General features: G+C 46.8%; 1 long non-coding RNA gene across 1 annotated transcript; it reads left to right on the top strand.

The window, feature by feature from the left end:
- Positions 1 to 8,205: 8,205 nt before the first annotated feature.
- LOC136660524 (uncharacterized) lies at positions 8,206 to 12,956 on the top strand. Its single transcript, XR_010794902.1, has 3 exons — positions 8,206 to 8,273; positions 9,111 to 9,297; positions 11,378 to 12,956. It is a non-coding gene; the product is annotated as an uncharacterized lncRNA (long non-coding RNA).
- The last annotated feature ends 1,856 nt before the right edge of the window (positions 12,957 to 14,812 follow it).

The following is a 14,812-nucleotide window of genomic DNA, read 5'->3' on the forward strand; positions in this document are numbered from 1 at the left end:
TACTCCAGAATCCTGCTTCCTCTGATGACCTCAAAGGAAAGTTCACAATCAGGGCTTGAAGGGAACAGCCCTCTTTGGCTGTTGCTCCTCAGTACCTTCTCTCCAGGGGTACACTGCTACTGTGCAAGGAGGTTCCACATAGCCACCAGGACTAACAGCTACAATTAAGGGCATCATCAAGATGATGAAGCTACAATCAAGGGCTGGCACAAATGAGTGCAGAAATGCTTATAGCCCCCTGAGTGGCCGACTGTCCAGTTTATTAGTGGTTTGGGATGTGGACTTAGACCTGGAAGATCCAGATTCAAATCCCTGCTCAGCCAGAAGTTATCTGGGTGACCTTCGTTCAGGCACTCTCTCTCTCTCTCTCTCTCTCTCTCTCTCTCTCAGCCTCACCTACCTCACAGGGATGTTGTGAGGACAAAAGAAGGAGGGAAGGAACCATGTAGACCACCTGGAGCTCCTTGGAGGGAGGATGGTGCAAAAATGTGGAAAATAAACAGAGACACAGGTGACACACAATCACTGTGAGTGCAACTGTGGGTGCTCTGGTGCCCCATCATTATGCTTCGTGGTGGATTCTTGGTGCATGAGCAGGTACACATTGCAGAAATTTCTCCCTCAGCTAATTTCAAGGACTGTTTACCCAACCTGGATATACAAAGATTATGAAACGCATTGAGGGGGCATGTTTGATTAGCTCTGCCGTTGCACAGCTCAGTGAAGCTGTCAGAGTCGATGACTCCTCCGTGGAGGAGTTATGGGGAACAGCACACTTGGCTCTCGCACGCATGGTGCAGGATCCCAAGATGGCAGGAAAGGGCTTTTCTCCTGAATTAATCATTGTGCGTGAAAGTGGCAGGGAGTTTCTAAGACTCAATGCCTTTGGAAAACTTGAAGACCCCATATAGGACCTAGAGAGATTGAAGAAGAAGGGACTGGGTGGGGAAAGTGCCAGGATAAGAAAGGACCTCAGGATTCCGGGCATGCACACTGAATTTCCGCTGACATCAGTGGGGACTTTATTTTCAAGTACAGTACTGTATATGTACTAAGCTCAGGATGCAGAAAATGCAAAAGAGAAAATAAGTCCCAAGTGTGCATGCATGGGATTTCATGCTTATTCAGCTTGGCTTATTACATGTCACCTGGGTCAAAAGCTGTCAACTGACCTGGAAAAAACCAGCATGCTCTTGTGCCTTTAACAGCATCTTGTGGCATGAATCAGCAGCCTAAGCTTTGCACAACCTGGAGATCAGAGCTTTCATGTGTGCAGATCAAGCTGCTCTTCAAACCGAAGCACAGAAGCAAGGATTGGTATGAAAAGTTGGCAACAGCACTCCAGGTCCGAGACAGAAACGCTGATTTTGTGAGTTTCTGCTCCCCGGCCTGGACACCTGACTCTCTGTTGCATAATACAGAGTGGAAAACGAAGCAAAGCACTTTTCATTAATACTGCATTTAGAGAGGGGGGAGGGAAACGATCAGCCTCAAAACAAATAAACAGCTGTGAACTTTATAGCAATCACACACTGCAGGCAGGGGAATAAAGAAAAGAAAACGAACATTTTTTTTTTTCTGGAAAAGGCCTAGTTTCCCTGGTGCTGTATAAGCACTCCCTCCCTCCATTCCGCTCCTCTGGCTTTTCAACAGCCTGGCATTATCGAGGTGTTATCACATCTCGTGCTCTAACACAATGCTGGTTTAGTTCTGCAGAGAGTGCTTCATACACATACAACAACCTCCTGTAAAAAGCACTTTTCGCCTTCTGACTCAAAGGCCTGCATGAGGGCTCCCCATGAGGCTCCTTGACTCCAGGTGGTTCATGCGTTGAGATTACCTTCTGCTCAGCCCCTGCTTCTGGCCCACCATTTGCAGAGAGCCCCTTGGCACAAGAGACAGGGCCTTTATGGTAGTGGCCCCACTGTTGAGGAACTCCTTTCCCAGAGAGACATGTCCAGCTCCCACACTTGTGGCTTTGAGGAAAAAATAGAAAATGTATTCGTTTCGGAAGGCCTCCCCAACTCCATAACTGTTTACTGGCTTTAATGTTATTTTCCCATTTCTATATATACTACATGATATATATATGGTTGTTATTCTCATCAGTGTTTTGTAAACCACTTTGATCTCTTGGGTAAGTGGTCTAAACATTAACGACTGCCACCAGGATCAATGACATTGCTAGGGGAGTGCAGAGGGTGCGAACTGCACTGGGTGACATGCATGGGGGGGGGGTCAACACCACTAGTGTCCAAAATCACTAAAATTGTGGTTTGTAGGAATAATACCATCAGGTGATATACCATTCGATGTGTAATTTTGCAATGAAAAAAACCGGAGTGAATTATCTCCATTCTATCAAAAGTTATTGCCAAAAAACCAGAAAACAAAAATGCAACTTTCTTATGAAACAAAAAAGTACATTACCTTAATTCAAAATGGACCAATGAGACTGATTGTTCAAAGAGCCAATGAGATATTATTATGACACAGTATGGAACCAATAAGGTGTTAGTAAGGTAACACCCTCGGGGAGGGATGACACCACTAGTGATCAAAATCGCTAAAATTGTGGTTTGTAGGAATGATACCATTGTGTTATAAACCATTTGATGCATACTGTACAGCAGAATGCAGTTTTTTAAAAACCGCATTGAAATATCTGTGTTCTATCAAAAGGTATCACCAAAAAACCAGCGGGGGCAGAGCAAGGGTGCATCACCACACCCATCACCCGGGATGTTGGAGGAGGTGCATCATGGGGGTGACGCGTTGACCTCCCACATCAGATCCTAGTGACACCACTGGCAGGGTTCAAAGGTTAGCAAGGCCAGTGGATCCTCGGGTCAGTGTGGGCCATAACAGATATCTGATCTGTTGTTGGTTAGAGTCTCACTGGGGGGTGATGGTGGAGCTACACAGGAAGCTGCTTCCTACTGAGTCAGGCCTTTGATGCATCCAGTTCAGTCTTGTCAACACTGGCTGGAAGAAACTTTCCAGGATTCCAAACAAGGGCCTTTTGCAGTCCTACCTGAAGCCTTCTGCATGCAAAAAAAGTGATTTTCCACTGAACAACAGACCCCTTCCCTCTACATAAGAACATAAGAACAGCCCCACTGGATCAGGCCATAGGCCCATCTAGTCCAGCTTCCTGTATCTCACAGCGGCCCACCAAATGCCCCAGGGAGCACACCAGATAACAGGAGACCTGCATCCTGGTGCCCTCCCTTGCATCTGGCATTCTGACATAGCCCATTTCTAAAATCAGGAGGTTGCACATACACATCATGGCTTGTACCCCATAATGGATTTTTCCTCCAGAGACTTGTCCAATCCCTTTTTAAAGGCGTCCAGGCCAGATGCCGTCACCACATCCTGTGGCAAGGAGTTCCACAGACCAACCACACGCTGTGTAAAGAAATATTTTCTTTTGTCTGTTCTAACTCTCCCAACACTCAATTTTAGTGGATGTCCCCTGGTTCTGGTGTTATGTGAGAGTGTAAAGAGCATCTCCCTATCCACTCTGTCCATCCCCTGCATAATTTTGTATGTCTCAATCATGTCCCCCCTCAGGCATCTCTTTTCTAGGCTGAAGAGGCCCAAACGCCGAAGCCTTTTCTCGTAAGGAAGGTGCCCCAGCCCCGTAATCATCTTAGTCGCTCTCTTTTGCACCTTTTCCATTTCCACTATGTCTTTTTTGAGATGCGGCGACCAGAACTGGACACAATACTCCAGGTGTGGCCTTACCATAGATTGGTACAACGGCATTATAATACTAGCCATTTTGTTCTCAATACCCTTCCTAATGATCCCAAGCATAGAATTGGCCTTCTTCACTGCCGCCGCACATTGGGTCGACACTTTCATCGACCTGTCCACCACCACCCCAAGATCTCTCTCCTGATCTGTCACAGACAGCTCAGAACCCATCAGCCTATATCTAAAGTTTTGATTTTTTGCCCCAATGTGCATGACTTTACACTTACTGAAATTGAAGCGCATCTGCCATTTTGCTGCCCATTCTGCCAGTCTGGAGAGATCCTTCTGGAGCTCCTCACAATTACTTCTGGTCTTCACCACTCGGAAAAGTTTGGTGTCTGCAAACATTGCAACCTCACTGCTCACCCCTGTCTCCAGGTCATTTATGAAGAGATTGAAAAGCACTGGTCCAAGGACAGATCCTTGGTGCACACCGCTTTTCACCTCTCTCCATTGTGAAAATTGCCCATTGACACCCACTCTCTGCTTCCTGGCCTCCAACCAGTTCTCAATCCACAAGAGGACCTGTCCTCTAATTCCCTGACTGTGGAGTTTTTTCAGTAGTCTTTGGTGAGGGACCGTGTCAAACGCCTTCTGAAAGTCCAGATATATAATGTCCACGGGTTCTCCCACATCCACATGCCTGTTGACCTTTTCAAAGAATTCTATAAGGTTCGTGAGGCAAGACTTACCCTTACAGAAGCCATGCTGATTCTCCCTCAGCAAGGCCTGTTCATCGAGGTGTTTTGAGATCCTATCTTTGATGAGGCATTCCACCATCTTACCCGGTATGGATGTTAGGCTGACCGGCCTATAGTTTCCCGGGTCCCCCCTCTTTCCCTTTTTAAAAATAGGCGTGACATTTGCTATTCTCCAATCTTCTGGCACCGTGGCCGTTTTGAGGGACAAGTTGCATATCTTAGTCAAGAAATCAGCAACTTCATTCTTCAATTCCTTAATAACTCTTGGGTGTATGCCATCAGGGCCCGGTGACTTATTGATCTTTAATTTATCAATGAGGTCTGAAACATCTTCTCTTTTAACCTCTATCTGACTTAACTCCTCGGTCAGGAGGGGCCGTTCTGGCAGCAGTATCTGCCCGAGGTCTTCTGCCGTGAAGACAGATGCAAAGAACTCATTTAATTTCTCTGCCATCTCTAAGTCTCCTTTTATCTCCCCTTTCCCTCCCTCACCATCCAGAGGGCCAACCGCTTCTCTGGCGGGTTTCCTGCTTCTAACATATTTGAAGAAGCTTTTATTATTCCCCTTAATGTTGCTGGCCATGCGTTCCTCATAGTCTCGCTTGGCCTCCCGTATCACCTTCTTACATTTCTTTTGCCACAGTTTATGTTCCTTTTTATTCTCCTCATTAGGGCAAGACTTCCATTTACGGAAGGAAGCTTCCTTGCCCTTCACAGCCTCTCTAACTTGGCTGGTTAGCCATGCGGGCACCCTCCTGGATTTAGTGGAACCCTTCTTTCTTTGCGGTATACACCTCTGCTGGGCCTCTGTTACTGTTGTTTTAAGCAGCCTCCATGCACTCTGGAGAGATTGGACTCTTTTTACCCTCCCTTTCAAACTCCTTCCAACCAGCCTCCTCATTTGAGGCAAGTCCGCCCGTCGGAAGTCAAGGGTTTTTGTTAGAGATTTGCCTGGTATTCTTCCCCCAACGTGCATGTCAAAACGGATGGCAGCATGATCACTGTTCCCCAATGGCTCAGTAACACTGACATATCTAACCAGGTCTGTGTACTGCACAATATTAAATCCAGAGTCACCTGCCCTCTGGTGGGCTCCGTGACTAGCTCTAAGCCACAGTCATTTAGCACGTCAAGAAATCCGGGCTCCTTATCATGACCAAAACACAAATTGACCCAGTCAATATGAGGATAATTGAAGTCCCCCATGATTACAACCCTGTCCCTCCTTGTCACCTCCCTGATCTGTTTCCTCATTTCAAGGTCCCCTTCCGATTTCTGGTCTGGAGGACGATAGCACGCCCCCGGTATTACATCGCTGCACAAGCCTGGTAATTTAACCCACAGAGATTCTACGGTGGAGTCGGACCCACCTTCAATCTCTGCTTTGCTGGATTCTATCCCTTCTTTAACATAAACGGCCACCCCACCTCCAACACGCCCCTGCCTGTCCCTCCTGTAGAGTTTATAGCCCAGGATTGCGGTATCCCACTGATTCTCCGCATTCCACCAGGTTTCCGTTATGCCCACTATGTCAATGTTTTCCCTTGTCACCAGACATTCCAGTTCTCCCACCTTTGCTCGTAGACTTTGGGCATTCGCATAAAAGCATTTGTACACGGAATGCCCCAGGATGGGCTGCTTATTTGCTCCTTTGTCCCCGCATCCTCTCATTGTGCCAAACCGTCTATCACATCCCATCATGCTACCTTCCCCAATTTCTTCTCCTACTCTGCCTTTGTCTTGTTGTTCTCTAACCTCCCCATCCTCATCCCATAGGGATGAGGAGCCCCGAACCGGATGCCCTTCGGCTCCTGTCGGCCTTCCCCCAGGGATCAGTTTAAAAGCTGCTCTGCCACCTTTTTAATGTTATGCGCCAGTAGTCTGGTTCCATTCTGGTTCAAGTGGAGCCCGTCCCTCTTGTACAGGCCCCGCTTGTCCCAAAACGTTCCCCAGTGCCTAACGAATCTAAACCCCTCCTCCCTACACCACCGTCTCATCCACGCATTGAGGCCCCTGATCTCCGCCTGCCTAGCTGGCCCTGCGCGTGGAACAGGTAACACTTCAGAGAACGCTACCTTTGAGGTCCTGGCTTTCAGCTTCCTGCCTAAAAGCCTAAATTTGGCCTCCAGAACCTCCCAGGTCCTGAACATGCAGAGCTGAACATGCTGTCAGGTCCTGCAGATCCAGGAACATGCAGGAACATGCAGGTCCTGCCAGGTCCTGAACACGCAGAGCTGAACATGCTGAACAGGATGTCAGCCTGAACATTCCAGGCTAAACATGCAGAGGAGGCAGCGATCTCTTGCAGCTTCAACAGCAATCGATCCAGGAAGGATAAATAATCATTTTAGGTCTTCTACCTGCTGTTTTGGAGAGGTGCAACTTGGGTGGCCAGAAGCAAAGGAAAAAGGACAGAGCCTCTAAAGGTGATCTTAAAAAGACAGCAAGTTCTTGTGGAGACAGGCCATATAGGGGAGGGCATCATTCAGGGTTTAAGGGGAGGGCATGATCTGGAAGTACACATGATGCAGCTCCCGTGCAGGGCTTGGTCTGGACAGTGCCTGGATGGCCGAACACCTCCTTTGAGCTCCCAGCACCCAGAATGGCTCCGATGGGGGGGGAGGAGGGGGCACTTGCAAACCATGGTGAGGCTCCCTGCAACATTTAGTGCTTTGCATTCCCTCTGGCTACACCACTGGGCTGAACAGAATCATATTCTGTTTATTGAGTATTATTGAGAATTGAGGCATTGAGAAGAAAACGGCTACTATTATAATGCCGTTGTACAAATCGATGGTAAGGCCACACCTGGAGTATTGTGTCCAGTTCTGGTCGCCGCATCTCAAAAAAGACATAGTGGAAATGGAAAAGGTGCAAAAGAGAGCGACTAAGATGATTACGGGGCTGGGGCACCTTCCTTATGAGGAAAGGCTACGGCGTTTGGGCCTCTTCAGCCTAGAAAAGAGACGCTTGAGGGGGGACATGATTGAGACATACAAAATTATGCAGGGGATGGATAGAGTGGATAGAGAGATGCTCTTTACACTCTCACATGACACCAGAACCAGGGGACATCCACTCAAATTGAGTGTTGGGAGAGTTAGAACAGACAAAAGAAAATATTTCTTTACTCAGCATGTGGTTGGTCTGTGGAACTCCTTGCCACAGCATGTGGTGACGGCATCTGGCCTGGATGCCTTTAAAGGGGGATTGGACAAGTTTCTGGAGGAAAAATCCATGATGGGTTACAAGCCATGATGTGTATGTGCAACCTCCTGATTTTAGAAATGGGCTATGTCAGAATGCCAGATGCAAGGGAGGGCACCAGGATGCAGGTCTCCTGTTATCTGGTGTGCTCCCTGGGGCATTTGGTGGGCCGCTGTGAGATACAGGAAGCTGGAATAGATGGGCCTATGGCCTGATGCAGTGGGGTTGTTCTTATGTTCTTAACTACAATTCCCAGGAATCCTTGCAGGTCTCTTGTTATCTGGTGTGCTCCCTGGGGCATTTGATGGGCCGCTGTGAGATACAGGAAGCTGGACTAGATGGGCCTATGGCCTGATCCAGTGGGGCTGTTCTTATGTTCTTATATTCAAAAGGGTTGAGAGCAAGGGGAGATAAAGACTGGAGAGAGGGGAGCAGATTCAATTCTCTGCACCGGTATACATTGTGGGGGAGAGTAGCCTCCACCCCAGTGTGTACTGAATTAGGTGGACAGATTAATAAACTACGGTGTCCATTCCAGGCACAGCTAATTTGGTCTCAGGCCTCCCTTCCCAGAAGGAAATAGCAAGTGGATGCCAAAGAAAGGTAAGAAAAGGGTGACTTCTGCCTGTGAAGAAGAGGTAACAAGTTCTGACTCGCACAGGATTTATGCATGGCTGTGACTCGTCTCAATTTTTCACATGTGCTTGGTTCACTTAAACACACTTAAAATGTGCACTGGTTCATTCTGGTGTTCGTTCAGCTGAAAATGGCCTGGACAGGTGAGCAAACATTACACACAAATGGATTAGCTCATTTGGTCAGTGCATTTAAACTTAAGCACTATTTTTTTTTAAAAGACAGATTTTAAAAAATAATGAAAGGAAACCAGTAATCAGAGCCCCCACTCCCCACCAGGAACAGGAGCTGACTAAAGAAGGGGCAATTAAGGAGCAATTCATCAGTGATGACCTCTGCCACACTAAAGAGGAAGCAATAAAAGAGGAAGACCCTGCAAGAAGAAATTGACTAACATTGCTGTGGATCTCTGCTGAACAGGACTGACTTGTGAGTAAATGTTTATTGAAGGGTCTTAGCCAGGGGAAGGACACTGATGAGTGATGTAGGGAACCACCATTTTAATTCTGCCATCCAGCTGATTGAAGAAAAGCAATGACTCAGCAGCGTTGAACAGGCCTAGAGAGGAACCAACAGAAACCTGTGGCTTTCTAACCACTCATTACATGCATGCTGTATTCAATGTACACATTTTTGCTGATATGTATGTGTGCACACTTCTTTAGGTATTCTTTATATTCTTTACACACAGTTCTTTACGTACCTACAGCAGTCTTTATTATACAAGTCTTTATTATACAAGTCTTTATTTTTGAGGGGTCTAGTGATCCTGGTGCTGACTTTTAAAATAAATTCATTTTTCAGGAATTCACACATTCCCAGATGCCACTGTGTGTTAACACTGCAAAATGAATATCCCTGGCATTGAAGGGAGAATGTTGAAGAGGGTCCCCTTGAAAGGCTCAATGTCTCTCTGCACATCTGAGGGCACAGGAGTTCCTGTATCAAAGTGGTAGACTTTGGGAACAATCCTAACCAGGTCTACTCAGAAGTAAGTCCTATTTTGTTCAATGGGGAAAGTGTGGTTAGGATTGCCACCTTTGAAACTTAATTACAGAATAGACAGCAGTTTTGCACGTCTGACTTTATCCCACGGAAGCACTGGTATAGCACAGTGGCTAAAAAGAAGTAGGAAGCCGTGATCCAAGTCTTGCCACTCCAATGAATTATCACTAGGTGCCCACAGAGAAGCTGCTCACTCTCTGTCTCAGTCTTCCCCATCTGCAAAATGGGCATATTAATACCTCATCTGTTGTAAGGACAGCATGATGGTGAATGTGAAGCTGTAAATGTTTAATATTTAAATTTATCGATTACAGCTATCTCAGTAGTAGAATGCCAGTTTTATATGTAAAAGCCCCCCTCCCCCCACTGTTCAATCCCCTGGCAGCAGCTCTAGGCATAGCGCCCTATCCACACTTTCCTGTCTTAGGGATGTGGTCACCTGTGCCATGCAAGAGGTTGGCCGGGGGTTGCCACAACCTCCAAAGCCTCTTCCAACCAGGGACATGTGGTTGGTGGGGAGGTTCTTTGAAAAGGGCTACCACTGTGTGAGGCTCACAAGCACTCAGAACCCTTGCACAAAAGTGGCGGCGGCACTTTTCGAAGGACTCCGGTGGGGAGGCTCTACCTCCTCTGCCTCCCCACCCACTGCATGTCCTTGCTTCCAACTCCAACATTCTGGGATTCTGGGATGTGCAAAAGAGCTGCTGCAGTGAGATGTGCTTCCTTCCTTCAGAAGGGAAGGATCAGCCAGGTTGGCCATACTGAATGAGGGTGGATACCCCGCAGAGAACCCACCTTGGCAAGGCTGACCATTGAACCCTCTGTGCCACAGTGGGATGTGCTGGGAGGAGGCAGGTGGAAGGGTGCCACAGGGACTAAGTGTATGACTTTGCTCCCTGCACCTAGCTCTGGCTATGCCTCCCCTCCCCCCATGCTCACACAATCTGATGTGTTACATTTACGTTATCGATGGCAGGGATGTTTTGTTCCCCCTCGAAGAATGAAGCCACCCGACTATGGTAGCTGGAGGGTGCATTGGGCAAGCATCCATGCTGAAAATCCTGGCATCGTTCAGGTGTTGGTATAATTTTTCCCAACCTCAGCATATTTTCAGTGTAATAGTGTCGTTTAGTGTGATTTAGCTGGGGCGTTGTGGGGGGGAGGGGAGTGTGAAGCCCAGGCTGATATGAAAAATGTGACAGCTCGTTCATGCCTGATTCTCTGTGTGTATTTGCTTATTTTTACCAAACAATAAAAAAAATTATTATTTTTTGCTCAGTGGGTGTGGGATCACTGTGCAGCCTGGTTTTCTGTGGGAATGCAGGCCTGGTATCGGCTTAATCAGGCACTTTGCCCATTATTCAAAAACAACAGAATTTTTTCTCATGGGACCTTGGAGAGCAGGTGGCAATCTGGGAACAGAAAGTTACTGTCAGGACTGGCATCTGTTTCGGTGTTTGGGAAAGTTCAGGCAGGCCTGGACATCTCAGTGGTAAAGGCAGGCCTTCATGGGTTGACCTGTTTTGAGCTGAGCAGATGAAGTTCTCTGGACTGAGTCAGACTATTGCTGGATCCAGTTCAGCATCACCAGCTCTGACTGGTAGTGTCTCTCCAATGATGGAGAGCTCACAGTCACATGAGGCAGACTGTTCCAGTGCCAGGCAGCTCTTACGGTTAGGAAATTCTTCCTCATATCTGGTCTACTTCCCTGTAATTTTCAGCCCACTGGTTCTAGTTGGCCTTCGGAACTACAGAAACCAAGCTCTCCCTCTGTTTGAATGCCCATCAGGTAACTTGAACATAGCTATTGTAACTTCTCTAAGGGCCCAATCCTATCCAATTTTCCACGGCCTGTGCAGCCATGCCAATGGGGTGTGTGCTGCATCCTTTGGTGGGGACGCAATCACAGAGGCCTCCTCAATTTTAGGGAACATTTGTTCCCCTAACTCTGGGCTGTATTGCGGTTGTACCAATGCTGGAAAGTTGGATAGGATTGGATCGTTAGTCTTCTCCAGGCTAAACATATCGAGGTCTTTCAACCATTCCTCATATGTCTTGGTTTCCAGACACCCCTCAGAATCTCTGCTACTCTCTTCTTGACCTGCTTCAGCTTTCCAATGTGGTGTGCAAAATGGGATGCAAGCTTCCAAGCTAGAGTGGACTCCTGCACAATGGAATGCAATGGTGACATCTCAAGATCCAGACTCTCTGCTTCTGCTCATGCAGTTCAGCATCACATTGGCTTTCTTTGCAGCTGCATCACGCCAGTGGCACAGTTCATGAAAATGTAGCCCAGTGCCAAGTGCAAAATGATGCCCCGGAAGTGACGTCACACCCAGATTTTCTTTTTTAAAGTGAAAAACGGGGCAGTGGCATAGCTAAGGCGACTACTACCCGGTGTCAAATAAGATTTTGTAGCCACCCCTCTCCATGAAGAAACCAAATTTATTAAGTAAATAAATAAAAAGTTTTCAAGTTAATTGACCATAACTTCTGACACAATGCAGATATTCCAGTGCAGTTTGTTTCACTGCATTCAGCATTAAATTACCTTTCCAATAATATATAACATGATGGTATCATTTGTACATACCAAGGTTTTCACAATTTCAGCCTCTAGTGTCAAGCTCAGCTTGTTGCTCCCTAAAGCTTGTTGCCTGGTACAGTTGCTACCCCCTGCACCCCCTTAGCTATGCCACTGCATCACGCCATGTTCAACTTACGGTCCACTAAGATTCCTGGATCTTTTTTACACCCGCTGCTGCCAAGCCTTCCTATATTTGGACATCCTGCATTTGGGCACCTGAGTTTTTGTTCCTATATGCAGGAGCAGAATGATTTATTTATTTATACAGGTATTTATATACCTCCTTTCTTTGGTCATCAGATTTCTCCTCAGACTTTAATCCAAGGCGATTTACATAGGCAGGCTGTTCTAAACCCCCCCCCCCCCAAATAGGGATTTTTACAATTGAATAGTTTTAGTCTTTCATAGAACTCCTCATTCCAGCTGAATGCTCATCAGTATATCAGCGTGTCATCAGTTCTCAGGTACTTCCTGTTGTTTCGAACTGGCAGCCTCAGATCTTCAGGCATACAACGCGGCAGCTCTACCAACTGAGCCAGACCTCCTGCCCAATCAAGTCTGCCCAATCAATACCAATGATCAAGTCTGTCCAGACCTGTCTTCCAAGATGTTAGCTATCTGGCCCCCACCCAGCTTTGTGACATCTGTAGATGAGATAAGTATCCATTCTACCCCTTCATCCAGGTCATTCATGCAAATGTGGAACAGCACAGGGTCCTAAGGCACTCCACTTAATACCTCCCTCCAAGCTGATGTGGGGCAATTTAATAGCGCTCATTCAACCAGTTCTGAACCCACCCAGCAGAGGCCAGCTTCAGGGGTGGGGGGAGGTCTCCTTTGTTGCTCTTGTTACAGTATATTGTAAAGAGCCCATGGGTGGCAAGGCTTGTCCTATAAAGTAGACTTGATATGAGCTTCCAATCTCCTCAGATTGTAGATGGGAAGCAGAGGGATTGGCAGCTTGCCACAGTGAGCTCAGAGGTGAGGTGAGCTGAGAACAGGGTGCTCTCTGGTGTACAGCTCACATTGCAACTATTTCTGGCAACTGTTGCCCACACAAGCTCATTACTGTACATAATAAATCTTGTTTTGGATCCTCCAAAGTAGCAATATCATTTTTGATCATCTGCAACAGAAGTAGGCTGAGGATACTATGGGGCCTACTTGCAAGGGTTTCCAGTAATTGCAGGATTTCAAGTAAAACAGCCTCAGTGTTCCTCATCTGTAAAAAGGGGACATTAATTGGTTGCTTTAAAACTCTTGCTACTTTGGGATTGCTACTGGCTCTACCTCTTTATCTGTGGACCTTTCCCCTCTCCTTTGTAGGAGCTCAAAGATGCTTACAGTGTGTGTCTGTGTTCCAACAGCTTAGTAGCTGTCCTGTCCCTAAGAGGTTCACAATCTTAAAGGACAAAAAAATGACTATAGATCTCTCTCCCTCTTTATCTGCATTTCTGTACATTGCCTTAGACCAGGGGTTTTTAAACTTTTAAACTTTGATGCGAAGGGCCGCATCAAATATCTGGCACAGTGTCGAGGGCCAGAAAAAAAAATTTAATATAGAATTTAAATAAACACATTAGAGATGGAACTTAGATGAATGACTGAAATGATTGAATGGGCTCAAATGTCCAGGATTTCTCCAAGTACCAACACAGCCCAAGAAATAAAGCACACACTTAAATGGACCCCCATTCCCCCACCTCACAAGCACAGCTCTGGTTGTGTTTGGTCAACTGGGCCACTGGCTCTCAGGGGATCAGAGACTGGCTGTGGGTCAGATAGAGGCACTCTTTGGGCCGCTTCTGACCCTTGGGCCGGGGTTTGGAGACCCCTGCCTTAGACAAACATTGGAAAATGGCACATAAAATTTTTAAACAAATGAACAAATACTGCTAAACTCCTATATGTACACTTTTCTGGGAGCAAGTCTCACTGAACAAAATGGGACATACTCATGAGTAAACTTGATTGTTAAAAGTCCAGAAATTTCAGCAGGTGCACCTTGTCATCTCACTGATGACACACCTGCTAAAATTCCATTCTCTACACAAGTGTTAAAGGTCCAGGAGCCTTTGAAAGGTTGGCCACCCCTGGTGTACAAAGAAGCAATTGCTTGACCCAGGGCCCAATCCTATCCAATTTTCCAGCACCGATGCAGCTGTGCCAATGGGACATGCAACTGCATCCTGTGGTGGAGAGCCAGTCGTAGACACCTCCTCAACATATGGGAACATTTGTTCCCTTACCTTGGGACTGCACTGCAGCTGCACCAGTGCTGGAAAGTTGGATAGGATTGGGCCCCCAGTTAATTAATTGGTTAGTACAGTGTTTCTCAGACTGTGGGTTGGGACTCACTAGGTGGGTCTCAAGCCAATTTCAGATGGGTTCCCATTCATTTCAATGTGTGCTTTACATTTAATATATTAGACTTGATGCAACCATGGTATGTGAGTTACAGATCTGTACTTTTAACAGGTTATTATGCATTTTGTATGCTTTTAACAATGATAGTTGGTAGGGGTTGCTCCTGGGTAGGTGTGGATAGGATTGCAGCCTTGGGAATGTTTGGGGAATTTGATTTTGTTGTTTGGGGGGGGGGGGTGTTAAAAAATTTCCTGCTTGATGATGTCACTTTCAGCCATGACATCACTTCCAGGTTAATGGCATCACTACCTGTGGGTTCTGACAGATTTGTCTTTCTGAAAAGTGGGTCCTGGCGCTAAAAAGTTTGAGAACCACAGGGTTAATGAATTAGACCAAGTACTTGAGATGTTCTCTACTGGTGTCTATACACTACTGGCATCTAAGGCTAAACACCAAGGGACTTGCAGTTCAGGGATGTGTGGTGGGTGGGGAGGCAGGTGAGGCAGAGCCTCCCCACCTGAGTCCTGCGAAAAGCACTGCCACTGCA

The sequence above is a fragment of the Tiliqua scincoides genome, chromosome 9 (assembly GCF_035046505.1).
Source record: "Tiliqua scincoides isolate rTilSci1 chromosome 9, rTilSci1.hap2, whole genome shotgun sequence".
In the NCBI taxonomy this organism is placed as follows: domain Eukaryota; kingdom Metazoa; phylum Chordata; class Lepidosauria; order Squamata; family Scincidae; genus Tiliqua; species Tiliqua scincoides.